This window comes from Uloborus diversus, chromosome 10 (genome assembly GCF_026930045.1).
Source record: "Uloborus diversus isolate 005 chromosome 10, Udiv.v.3.1, whole genome shotgun sequence".
NCBI lineage: Eukaryota > Metazoa > Arthropoda > Arachnida > Araneae > Uloboridae > Uloborus > Uloborus diversus.
This window is the reverse complement of record NC_072740.1, coordinates 96,007,845-96,020,515: the sequence shown is the minus strand read 5'-3', so window position 1 is coordinate 96,020,515 and position 12,671 is coordinate 96,007,845.

The following is a 12,671-nucleotide window of genomic DNA, read 5'->3' as shown; positions in this document are numbered from 1 at the left end:
TAGCAGTAGTAAAATATTTGCCCTGTTTTTAAAACTGATTTTTCTGAGTTTAAGATAACAAAGTCGTCAAAATTTAAATTTACTAATTATTTTATTTATTTTTAATGAAAATTTTCTATTGTTTAGTTAGTTTTAAAATGTCTCAATAACTGTAGCAAAATTATTTCAAGAACATGTCGTTTTGCTTTTAATTGTGTCATAGCCGTGAGTTTCAGTGTGTTGCCAAGTTAATTATTTATCTATTTTGCGCATTAAAATTAAGATATTAAAAGTATGAAATTATTCATTAAAAAAATTAAGCTTCTTTGAGATTATAGTAACATGTAACTCAAGCCAAGTTATATAATTACGTGAAGATTTTTTTTTTTTTGCCCGGAAAAAATTTGTTTTCGTTTAATTTTTATTTTGATTTGAAAAACTTTTTAATAATACAAATATATATATATGATTTATCCCACTATCTGTTAATTTATAAATTCATTATTACTACTTATAACAGTTCGTCAGAGATGTAATCTGCACTCTTTTATTTGAATTCCTATTGATATCAAATAATTCAATTATTATTATTTTTTAATATTGATTTAAAACTAGTTACATTTTAAAATCAGTTCGTTGAATTTTAAAGAACTAGTAATATCCTTAAAAATCAGGTTTAAATGAAAGGCATTTTTTAATGTAAAATCGTCATGAAAAACAAGAAAGTGTTGGTAAAATGTAAAAAAAACATGGATGAGTCCTGTTAAAAATAAAACCTTATTAGTTAATAGAAAAAGAAATTTTGCAATTTTTTAGAAGTGCATAATTTTCTATAAGAAAACTACACGCATTAGTAATATAAATAATACTGCTTTGCAAGAATAAGTTCAAACTGTTGCCCACAAATAATTTATGACATAATTAATTTAGCTCACTACTGTTGTACTAAGTAGTGGATTTAAGGGGGGAGCAGGCGGAAAAGGATGAATTTAACTATTTTATTCACTATTTTTTAATTGACTTCTCCATTGCATTTTTTTATATAGTTAATTAAACAGAACACAAAACACACATAGAGCATATTTTGAATAATAGCATTTTTGTTTGCTAAAGAAGTCATACTGGAGTCCTAGAGTGGCAGAATACATTTATACATTTCACTCGCTGGTTTTGAATTCAAGGGAACGTAATATCGCGATTCGTCCATTAATTTTTCTTTGATGGAATCAATAACTAACATTCTTCAAAAAATGTGCAGGCGTGCCTAAAAGAATTATTTTGATCCAGGAAGCTATTTGCGAAATAATAGCTTTTTCTTTTTCAGCTTATAAAAAATGCAAAATGAAAGAACTCATATCGTAGTTTCGTGAGAAAACTATGATATTAATGGAGGCGGCATGTAATATTAATATGTTATCTCAACTGTATCATGGCTCCAAAAACAATCAGCAACTGCTTTGAAATCCACACAGAAATTCTCCTGAATTTTTCAGCAAAACTTATATGTTTAATAGCTATGATTTTCTTAATTGAATAATATTTTATAGTTAAAATACTATAAAATAATATTAAAACCTCAAATGAGGTATAGGTATATTTTTTTATTGAATAACCTTAACCTAAAAAAATTTAAAAAAGGACATTTTAAAATAAAATAATGAAAACTTGGTTATGAAACATCGTATGTGGCAGGGGGAAGGAGGAGGTGTTATTCAATTTCCCGGGTCCCCTCCGAGAGATTTTTCTGTATCCGCCCCTGGTTCTACTACATTAACTTTCTAATCATAAAATGCATATTTAAAACACTTCAAGTAATTTGTAACTCAGAAGGTCTATATGGGGGGGGGAGAAATTATTCTTAAAAATGGTCGAAAATTTCTTCGAAACACCTTTTTACTAATATTCGGTTTAATAATAAAAAAAATATTTTACTAAGGTAAAATCCAACATTTTTGTATGTATATTATCAGTTACATAAGTTGCAATTAAAAATCTGTAAACATTCGTTGATAAAAAGATACTTTTCAATGAGCGAAACTCTGTATTTTTCTGCTGTTGAGATAGGGAGAAGACACAAAATGGCGGACGCTGCAGCGTGTCGCCACTTAAGAGACGGATCGAGGGCTTTACTCGGAACAGCTTACCGGAAGAGGCGGTAATGAAACTGACAAGGATGAGCCTAGCTCTGGGTCTAGAGCATGTTGCTAGTCGTCACATTTGCATTTGGTGACAATCTGACAATATGCCGCTAAATTTGGCAGAGCAAGGATCCTTTTGAAAACCGCACTCTTCTCCACAGAGGCGTCTCAGAATAGACCCCACCCCGACTTGACGCAAAACCTGATACTTGAAAGAAAAATCGCTTTCGCAGAAACAATCCTTTTACGAAATTCTCAGCATCTCAGCTAGGGGAAAACAATCTCCTTGAAAGTCTCAGTGTGAACGTGTGTTATGAAAAAGGGGTATCGTTGACAAAATAACGCATGTTTTGAGTATTTCATAAAGAGTGAAAAAGTTCTTGTAACTTGTAACATAATTTCAAAATAACGCTGCCGCAATTAATTTAAATTAGACTAGAGTCGTATTTGCGCTTGGATGGAAAGAAATATTTTTAGGGTAGCAACACTCGAAAACAGCCCAAAGATTCTACCCATGATTCTACCTTTTCCGGCAGGATCGCTGCAAACGTTTGGTAAGGTCATGGGTGTTGCGTAGTACAACCTTTCCTCCCACAGCGTTTTAAAATATTTTAATTTAAAATGCAATTTTTTAAGTCGGTACTCTCTGCTACCCTGTGTGTGAATCTGCAATATGCATAATAGTTATCAGGGCAATCTCATCGAGACCCACGTGATAACAGGCCAGACAACTCCCCTCCCCCCCCCCCCCCCCCGCTTCGTTACGCCACAAGTAGTCGATCTTTGAACTTGGCGCGAAACTTTGAAAGTAGTGCAGTCTACCAGTTAAACAATAGTGCTTCTTGGTCTGGTTGAAATAGATGAAATAGGAAATATTAACTTCGGCTGCACATTTTTGAATACAATACTGTTGGATTTATCTCATCCTTTCCACGTACCGGAATGTAGAGGCAATTAAAATCTATATATATAAAAATCTGGTGTCACGATGTTTGTTCGGGGTAAACTCCGAAACTACTCAACCGATTTTTCTCAAATTTCATATCTATGTGTCGTTTGGTCCAACTTAAAAGATAGGATAGTTTTTATAATTTTTTATTGCAAATTTCATATTAATTATGCAATAATAGTGTGAATTAATTGTTTAGTTCTAAAAATTCTTAATAGATGGCGGTGTAAGATAATTAATCGATATAACTCTAACATCGTATGACTTACTGCTAAAAACACCATGATAAAAAAAACTCAGAAATGTTGCTTAGAATTTCCATACAACGTTTCGGGATATTACAGGTTAATATTCACTTCCTGAGAAAACCAACTATATTTTTCAAAACGTTTCCTTGAATTGCTACAAATTGCAGATTTCACACAGTTGTGAAAAATATTTTTCTCCACCAGTATCAAGATTAACTAAACGTATTTAATAAGTGTATCGGTTTCGGAGCGATTATGGTTCGTCCAGATTGATTCAACACCCAATGAGTGCGAAAAGATATCTGGATTACGAAGCTTTGCAAGAGTTGCAGAGGAGTTACATTCGAGATACATGTTTGAGAGTCTGTCTTCGCGTTGGCAATGCGTGCGTTAATGCTTTGAGAGCTTTCTTAGAAAAGCAGGAAGGTTCCAGGCTATTATGTTAAACCTGCGTTAGGCTTCTCTGAAGGTGCCAGAATCATAAGTGCCTTTAACCAAGAAGTGTACTGAATTCTTCAAAAATATTCCAGGTTAATTTCAGGAAGGTTAATGAATTTAAGCGGAAAACAATTATTTTCTTTATTTGTTTCCCCAAGAATTTTTTAATATCATTAATTCTTGCAAAGATACGTTCGCAACAGAAAATTGCAGTGACAATTGCATCGTCAGGCATTGATGCTACTTTTTTTAGATGGTAGACAAACAGAACATTCAGCTTTAAAGTTGCCTATTAGATATTCATAACAAACAAAACGCAATGTGTAACATTAAAGAAAAAAAAACGTGGAATGGCTGTAGTGTTGCAAGAGAGTGAAATTAAAATTTGGGATAAGTGTACTATGGCTCATGAGTAAAAGCATTCATTCGAAGCACATCATAGGATTGTGCAAGTTTTGAACGGCAACGATAAACTTTTAGGCGAAATTGTCTGAGTACTGTCTGGTTACTCCCGGCAGACATTACCAGTTACTCCGATGAAATCAACGCATGTTTAAAACAATCGTTTTTATAGCGTAATGTCGAGATAATGCGATTGGCCATGATTATGGGAGTATAAACGCAAAATAATCTAATCCTACAAGTATTTTCTAAGCAATTGCTGGGTATTGGAAACAGTGAAATTGAACTGTATCAAAATATACAGTACAACAAACAGCCAGACCATTTCTACACTGTCGTTGAGACGAAAAGTGAACTAATTGAGAGTCTATTCCCAGATAAATTTAATTTTTTAAAAATCATATTTGCCTCTGTAATCGCGCTGGTTTTGTAGCAGTTTTATTTTCGGTAAACATTCCCGAACAGACAGGAATATTTGTGGATCGTCAATTGTCGACTGTCAAATACATATCCTGATGCATGTCGCAAATTGTATTTATTGGTCGTACAAAGTCATTGGGAGTTGACACTTTCTAATACAGGTTTGACATAAGGAGAAACAGTATTTGTCAACTGTTTAAAACAATTTTGACGACATACTATCCAACACACTCATCTTTTTTTAAGGAAAAACTATATAACGTTCACGTTTGAAGACGTATATCATAAAGTTTAACAAACACACAAATATCCAAATCCAGATTTTACACTAGAGATGAATATGAAGCTTTAGTTTTAACTGAAGGTTTTTGCGTTTCAATTTCAAATTTGCCACTTAGTTATTATGATATGCCGTCACTTGATAGTTGGGTCACCGACTTAGTTAACACTGATTTGCAACGTATAACAACAGAGCAATGACGCTGTCTTACCTACAATTATTGCGAATAATGAGCCATTACTGACGGCTGGAAAAAAAAGCTCCCCATTGATGCTGAACAAGCCTATACAGTTGTCGATGAAAACAAAGTAGTAAACATTCCAACTGAATTTTTAAATTCCCTGGATACACCAGGAATGCGACTACATGATTTCCGGTTGAAAATTGGCTCATCAATTTATTCTTTAAACCCACCTAAATTACGCAACGGTACACGTTTCTTCAGCAAAAGTCAACAATTTTGACGGGAAATTTTAAAGGAGAAATGATGGTGTTGCCACGTAATCCATTAATAGCGTCATAATTTTCAAACACATTTGAAAGGCTTCAATTTTTGATTCGTTTAGCTTTTGCAAAGACCATAAATAGATCTCAAGAACAAACAATGTCTTCTTTCGGTTTGGACTTGAAACATAAATATTTCTCTCATGGGCAACCATATATCGCCTACTCACAAGTGAAAAGTTATCATACTTTTCGTATTAGCAAAAGACTGGTTAAGCAAGAACATTGTGCACAACTTAGTGATTAGAGAGTTTTCAGTTTTCAAATAATAGAAACAATAGTTCGAAGTCAATATTATCTACTTCATTGAAAAAAATTAATTTTTATAAGTTTTTAATTTAGTTAGTGTATTTTGTAAAAAAGTTATTGATTACAAACTATAGAGAAAGTAGAGGTGAATAAAATGTAGTGTAGAATCTAAAAGTGTATGATGGTTTACGCTTAGTTTCTACATTCGTTTATTTTACAATCAGTTTCGATATTTACTATCACTTTCAAGTTATTTTTGCTTTTTTTTAGCCAAAGTCATACTTACAAAATTTACTAAGCGTAAGTATAGTGCTTTTTCCATAGAAAATTTAGTTAGTACTTACTGAATTCAATAAGTACTTTCTTCAGCCTGCACTGTAAAAAAAAAAAAAAAAAAAATCCGAAACGTTATTGAGTAAAAATTTTCGATACTTGCTTGCAGTTCTGGCTAAGCTTTGGCTATGTTTGCATAACTGCTTATAGAAGTTCCTTAATAAATCAGAAAGGTGCTAAGCTTTTTTTTTTTATTCCCTTCCTAAGTTTACACTAAAGTTCCAGAAACACGACTAGCTTCAAATGGAAAGATCTTCGAATTTTTCAAGAGGCTTCCGAGATAATTTCAGGAAGGTTATTAACTTTTATCGGAAAACTTTCCGGGTTTTGGCATGACATGTTACTGGCAGAAATTGGCCACATCAGCTGCCCATAATTTTCCAGGAACATTTAAGAATCATTGTTACATTGAATCACTCCCATTATCAATCTCATATGTTTTAAAATCGGCTATGCTATTTTAAGCTCTATTAAAAATATTTATTTGATTCTATCAAAATAATGAGTAAAAGTTTATTTTAATCCAACTTCTTTGCCACAGCAACGCGTGGCTGGGTCAGCTAGTATATATATATATATATAATATAAGTGTCTGCTGAGTGAATTTGAGTCAGCGATTTCCGCTTCCGAACAACCTGCATGTGAAGAAAAAAGCTGGGCGTCTAATGGAATAAATTTTAAAGTTCGGAGGTAAGTACTTTTCTCAGATAAACAAATTTACATTTTATGCAGTTAAGATTACTTACGTTTTCCTCCATTGCACGAACAATTGTCAGTTTCCTTTCTGATATCTTTGTCTGTAATTTGTAATTTCAGTATACTGCTTTAATATTTGAAACGGTTAACTTGCAACTTTTTATTTCTTTATTTTTTTCAACTTTGTACACGCATTTATTCGAAATGGATTTTCCAAGCTGACAATATACATATGTCAAAATTTTCTGCAAATATACTTGTTGCTATCAGAAGCAACGTAACTTGGTGTTGATATTCAGTTAATATGTAAACAAGTTTATTGAAACAGGTTTTTAACTGAACTAATCTTATATTTTCCGTTTCGATTAAATTGTTTCATACGCTAGCATGTGTTATTTTGATCAAAAAACATTCCTTGATGGGCTTCCGTAGTTCTGAGATAGAAGATTAGATTTGAACGCCGGAGGTCGTGGGTCCGATACTCAAACATTTCCCCCCAACTACGCCCCTGCAATGTTATTCAAACAAGCTGGTTCTGTGCGTAAATTAAAAAAATATATACGGTTTTTTTTCACTGTTGTCTTTAAGTTTTATGATATTTATGCACACATTGTGGTTAAGTTAACGGTATTCATAATTTCTGGGCTTGCGAAAGATTAGTTTTGAGCAGTGGATACACAACGTGTTTTTGCCAAATGCTCTGTGCTTGTTTGTTTATGCTTAAAAAGGGCAAAATATCTTGAACTACATATTTTTTGAACTCCTTGGGTTTTCTGTTAATAAGCTTTCAGGAACTCTGAAACTGTAACATAAATTGAATTAAGGGGCTGTCTATAAAGTATTATGCAAACTTTTGAACAAATTCCCCCCCCCCCTCCTCCTTGTTACATGTAACGCTGTTCAACATGAGCATATTGTTATAAACAACGCGTGATGTCACACTTCTTGTTATCCTCTCCCTTCCCCCTGTCACAAAACTGTCACATTGATTTCCTAAAAGAGCATACTCAGCAAAATGTTGATCTAAATTTAACATATATGAGGTTTTAAGTATTAAAAAAAGTTGCTAAAATGGTCATTCTATGAAAAGTTTTTTGAAAAAGGTTACTTTGTCATCAATTAATGCTTTTTAAAATAATTTTTCAAAAGCCTAAAATGATGAACTATTAAAGCCCCCCCCCCACACACAAGAATCATTAGCAGCAGAAAAAGCTGAAAATGGAAAAGTAGCCGAATTCCAAAAAAAAAAAGGCTGTTTAGATATTGAATACATTTTTTGGATGTACAACATACAGTATTCATGATGTTGTATTATAGATTCTTTAATTAACGTTTTTTAAGTTGAATTCCTGTGTAATTTTTCGAGAGTGCCCACCGAAGGGGGGGGGGGGTCGGAATCATAGTCTCATAGTAATGATAGCTTTTCAACGGCTATAGTTATAAATAACTGTGCCCTTGAAATTTTAAGGGAGATGGAGATGTTTTGGGTTTTTTTTTTTTTTTTTTTTTGAAGTTTTCATAATTGAAGGGGGTAGGGCACCGTCTACTTTGGGGGATGGCACCCAAGCATTCACGTCTTTTGAAAAGCATAAATTTGCTCAGCTAAGTTAACATTAATAATATGGTATTATGTACTTTAATTTGATGTTATGTCTTTGAAACATATTGCAGTCATGTTTCCCGTTTTCTTAAGTAAAAATGTTTATTTATTTTTTAAAATTTCATTTAATTCTTATTCAAATACAATAGTAATATTATTTTTTGTTTTGATGTAATTGTAAAATGAAAGTTCATTTATTTATTTGAATACTTCTTAAGACTTAATGTTTCAATACAATTTACGAGTAGTTAAAATGCGATTAGTTAAAAAACAATTTCCAATGAAAAATAAAACTGTGTTTATTTATCACTTTGTTTTAACATGATTGTAAAATAAAATCGTGTTTAGTTATTTGAATACTTTGTAATACTTATAAATGTTTTTATGTCAAATATAATGAATTAAGCTCAGTGTATTTTTTAATGTATGATTATCGGTTCCTTTTTATGTTTTCAAATGAAAAAGTAGAACTTGTAATGCTACTAAAATAACAGAAGTCAATAATAAATAAACCAAATAGTTTTATTTAACCAAAATATTAATCGAAGTGCTCACTTTCCAATATCATTGTGGATCGACAAACGATGACGTCATTTGCTAGTTGGATGGCCTTCCTATCTCGAAGGCCTCGATCTCATACCCAGGCAGGAGTAGCGCCTCCTGGAAAATTTTACATTTTGTTGCTTTACGTAAAAGCTTGGGTGCAAGATTCATACTGAAGTACTGTGCTGCCATCTGTAGTCGAGAAGTTACGCTGAACTATTAAAATTTCCTTTTAAAAACGCTGCTGCCATCTATCGAGAAATAATAACTACCAAGAACTTAATAAATTAAATCTCTGAATTCTTAAAAAAATCGAGGAGTTTACTTTCAAAACGGATTATATCCAGTTTTATATTTTTTTGGTAAAACGAAAAAAAATAAAAAAATGTTTTACGCACAAACACTAACTTAGAATTTCGAATTTCTCACAATGTTTTGGTAGAATAACAAGTGATTATTGGCATAAGTCTAAGAATTTTTCCTCAATTTTATCAGACCTAATTTACCAATTTTATGTTGGATATATCTCTTTTTGGTGCAAAACAATGGATATCATCCCTTTTGCCAAAAAAAAAAAAAAAACACATGTTTTCTGCAGAAATAACTTTATTAGATTGAAACAAAATATTTAACATTTTTTAATATAACTTTTTTTTTTTCACTCTACTTGATTCCTTCCTACTTAATTCTTTTCATTGAACATTGAAAAAAAAAAAAAAAGGCTCTTCGATCTTAATTAAGTATGAACAATTAAACCACCCAAGCCGATTTAAATAACAACGTTATATATTAATGTATCATAATTTTTATCACAATTAATCAATCACAATTTTTTCATAACTATTTAACTTTAATTCAATCATTAATTAATCACAATTTAATAGCAATTTTAATTACTTAATAATAGTGTAGTAATTACAATTTGAGGTCGCGCTTGCCTAACTGATAACAGACTTGAACAAGGCGATAGGTGCTGCGATCTCCAAATATGGACGGAAACTTGATTGGAAGTGTTTCGCTCCCGGCGCTCCGCTATTTTATTAGTAAACTACTTTTTGAATTAGAAGTGGCAAATTCAAATTTGGATATGCGCCCATTTGATATGAAATTGAGAGTGGTTACCCCATTTTGCTGTAAAAAACCTGGCGCGAAATAAGGAGATGGCGGATGGGATATATACACCGTTTAGGTGGTAAAAACAAATGTTTATACATTTTTTTTAACAGTAGATATGAAACACTTCAAAACAGAAAGAAATTCATTGATCGATAGGGCTTATATTAGAGATTCTGAAAAAAAAAAATGTCTTTTTTTTTTTAACTGGATATATAATCCGTTTTTGAAGTAAACTCCTCAGTTATGTTGTTAATATTTTGTTTATTGAGAATATAAGTCTGGGGAGGATCATAACTCATGACCTCCCCTTGACAGTTGGCCATATTATCAATTCAATACTATTGTATACGATCATATACATAATTGCATACAAGATGGATGGATGTAGAATATCGTGAAAACAGTGCCGAATTTAGGGGGAGCAAAGTCAGGGTCATTTCGCCGGCAACTTCTGAGGGAGGAAAATTTACCCTATTTCTGTGTGTGTGTGTGTGTGTGTGTTTTTCTTTGAAACTCAAAATAAATATGAAGTTATGAGATTCCGGGCTGTTGTGCCCCAAACGTATCGACCGCATCTGCGGCCGCCATCTTCAGTGTTTACGTGGTCGAAGCTTTCAGGGAAGCGACTTTCTAGCAACTAATGCAGATTTCGAAGTGTTGTCAATATTGATGTGGGAAGATGCTAGCTTTCCCTTCGTTTCGGATCAGGTTTGGCTGATTAACGTTCGTCCTTGTTTTTGGGTTGGCTGAAACTTGAGCGTTTTTCATTCTGGTTGGAGATTGGCTGCTGGACGTCCGTCGCTGTTTCTGGTTGGCTAAAAGTATCTCTCGGGGTAATCCGTCTAGACGGATTGTTTTGCCAGAATTGTTTTTATTTTTTAACTTTATGTTCATGAAAATATTTGAAAGAATGCTCCCTTTCATTTCTTCTGATATTATTTAATAACGTTTGACAATCTACAGGCGCCTTGTTGTTGGCCGGTTTGGTTCTTTTTATTGACACCCAAACAGTTCCAGACATTTTTCGTACCCAGAATTCCATACTTTTCACCACGACTCGCGCTAAAATTCAAGTCTATATCCGCCCCAAATCTCTGCCCTTAAATACACCACTCGTAACTTGCAGAAATTTTATATTTGTGCTGAGAAAAGATAACGCCTCCGCTGCTTCGCAAATTGTAGAATAAATATGTAGGGGAGCATGTGGGGATACTTGATCCCCCAGGAAACTTATTGCCCCTCCTGAATCTGCTGTAAAGCACAATCTTAATACTGGCAACATAGAGATTTTTTTTTTTTTTTTTTTGGATTTTGGATTAAAAATGTCGCTAGTTTTTTTTTTTTTTTTTTTTGAAGGAGCTAAACAGTGCATACATTATTTGTATGATATGATAGAATATTAAAAAAGATGTTAAGATTGTGAGAAGAACCAATTTGTAGCTTTTTTGGCTCTAATTTCGAAACAAGTTGGAAAAGTATACTTGTTGGGGATGCAGGGTCCTTTCGAACCAAAGAGACTTGATCCGGGAACAAGTGTTCTGTAATATAGTTAAACAGATAAGTATACGCTATTTATTCTTTTTTTCTATTTGACAAAAATGCCGTTGCGTTACAAAATATAACCTGCAGCTAAAGTAAATCCTCATCAATAGAAAAAACTTAAGAAAAACCGACTTGGGAGAAGTGGATCGTTACCACATCATAGAAAGATATCAACTCCATTTTTTAAATCTACTACTAAACTTATCGTATGCTCATGGAGTCTTTTTATCCATGCGTCTATCTCTATGCGTATGCTTTATTTCTCCAGAATCATTGTTGAAATTCGAAAGTTAATATTTTTTTTGCGAACCACTAATTTTAGCTAATTGTTAGTGTAAATTTTAAAACACTTTTACATTTTATGACGTTAAAAATCCAGTTTTGTTCGTCACTCATTGACTCATAGAAAATACTTTAAATTTTAAATACGTAATTGATCAAGACTGATGAAAAATGTCAGGCTCGTCATTTGTACCCCCCCTCCTCCCCCGTTGACTTTGGAAAATTAGTGTATTTGCATGTAAGAAGGTGTGGCTTTTGCTGCTTTTTGGTGTTTATATCCTTTATCATCCTCCCCCCCTATCCGGGGATAAATTTGGAAAAAGTATAAGTTTCTTTGGAAATGTTAGTTATATCCTATCACAGAGTTGATTATGTTTGTTAAATGTTAGTGTTAATCGCAGTGTTGTTTGATTTGTATTTAAAATACTTATAAGGTCACTCCCCCCCTCTCAGTTCCTGCAGATCGGATTCAAGTCTCCTTGTACAACTTAGATTTGATACCTTTTCCTGATTTTGGTTTTCCTTATGATTAACTAGCTTACGGTGCTTCTCAATGCAACATATCTTTTATATAATTAAATGGATGAATTCTATCTAAATGACAGTAAAAAACTGCATTCACACCACTCTAGGCTCAAATCTCCAAAAGACTATAAATAGCACAGAAAGTCGAGCATTTGCAGAAAAAATAGCATCAAGTAAAAACAAAAAAGCATGAGGCAAGTTATCGGGGTTCTGTCAACGTTATTCTTTGGTTATGTCGTGTCCACTGGCACGTTGTCTGCGGTTGAATCAGACGGGCGGTACATCCAATGTCTTAATGCAGAGACAAATTATTGTCTTGCACATCTTGTGGGACAACCTTTTACGTGATGCTTCGAATACGAAAACGGTTGTGCTGCCTTTGAAGGTTTTGTTTATCCCAAGACACTAAAGCATGCCATAGTACTCC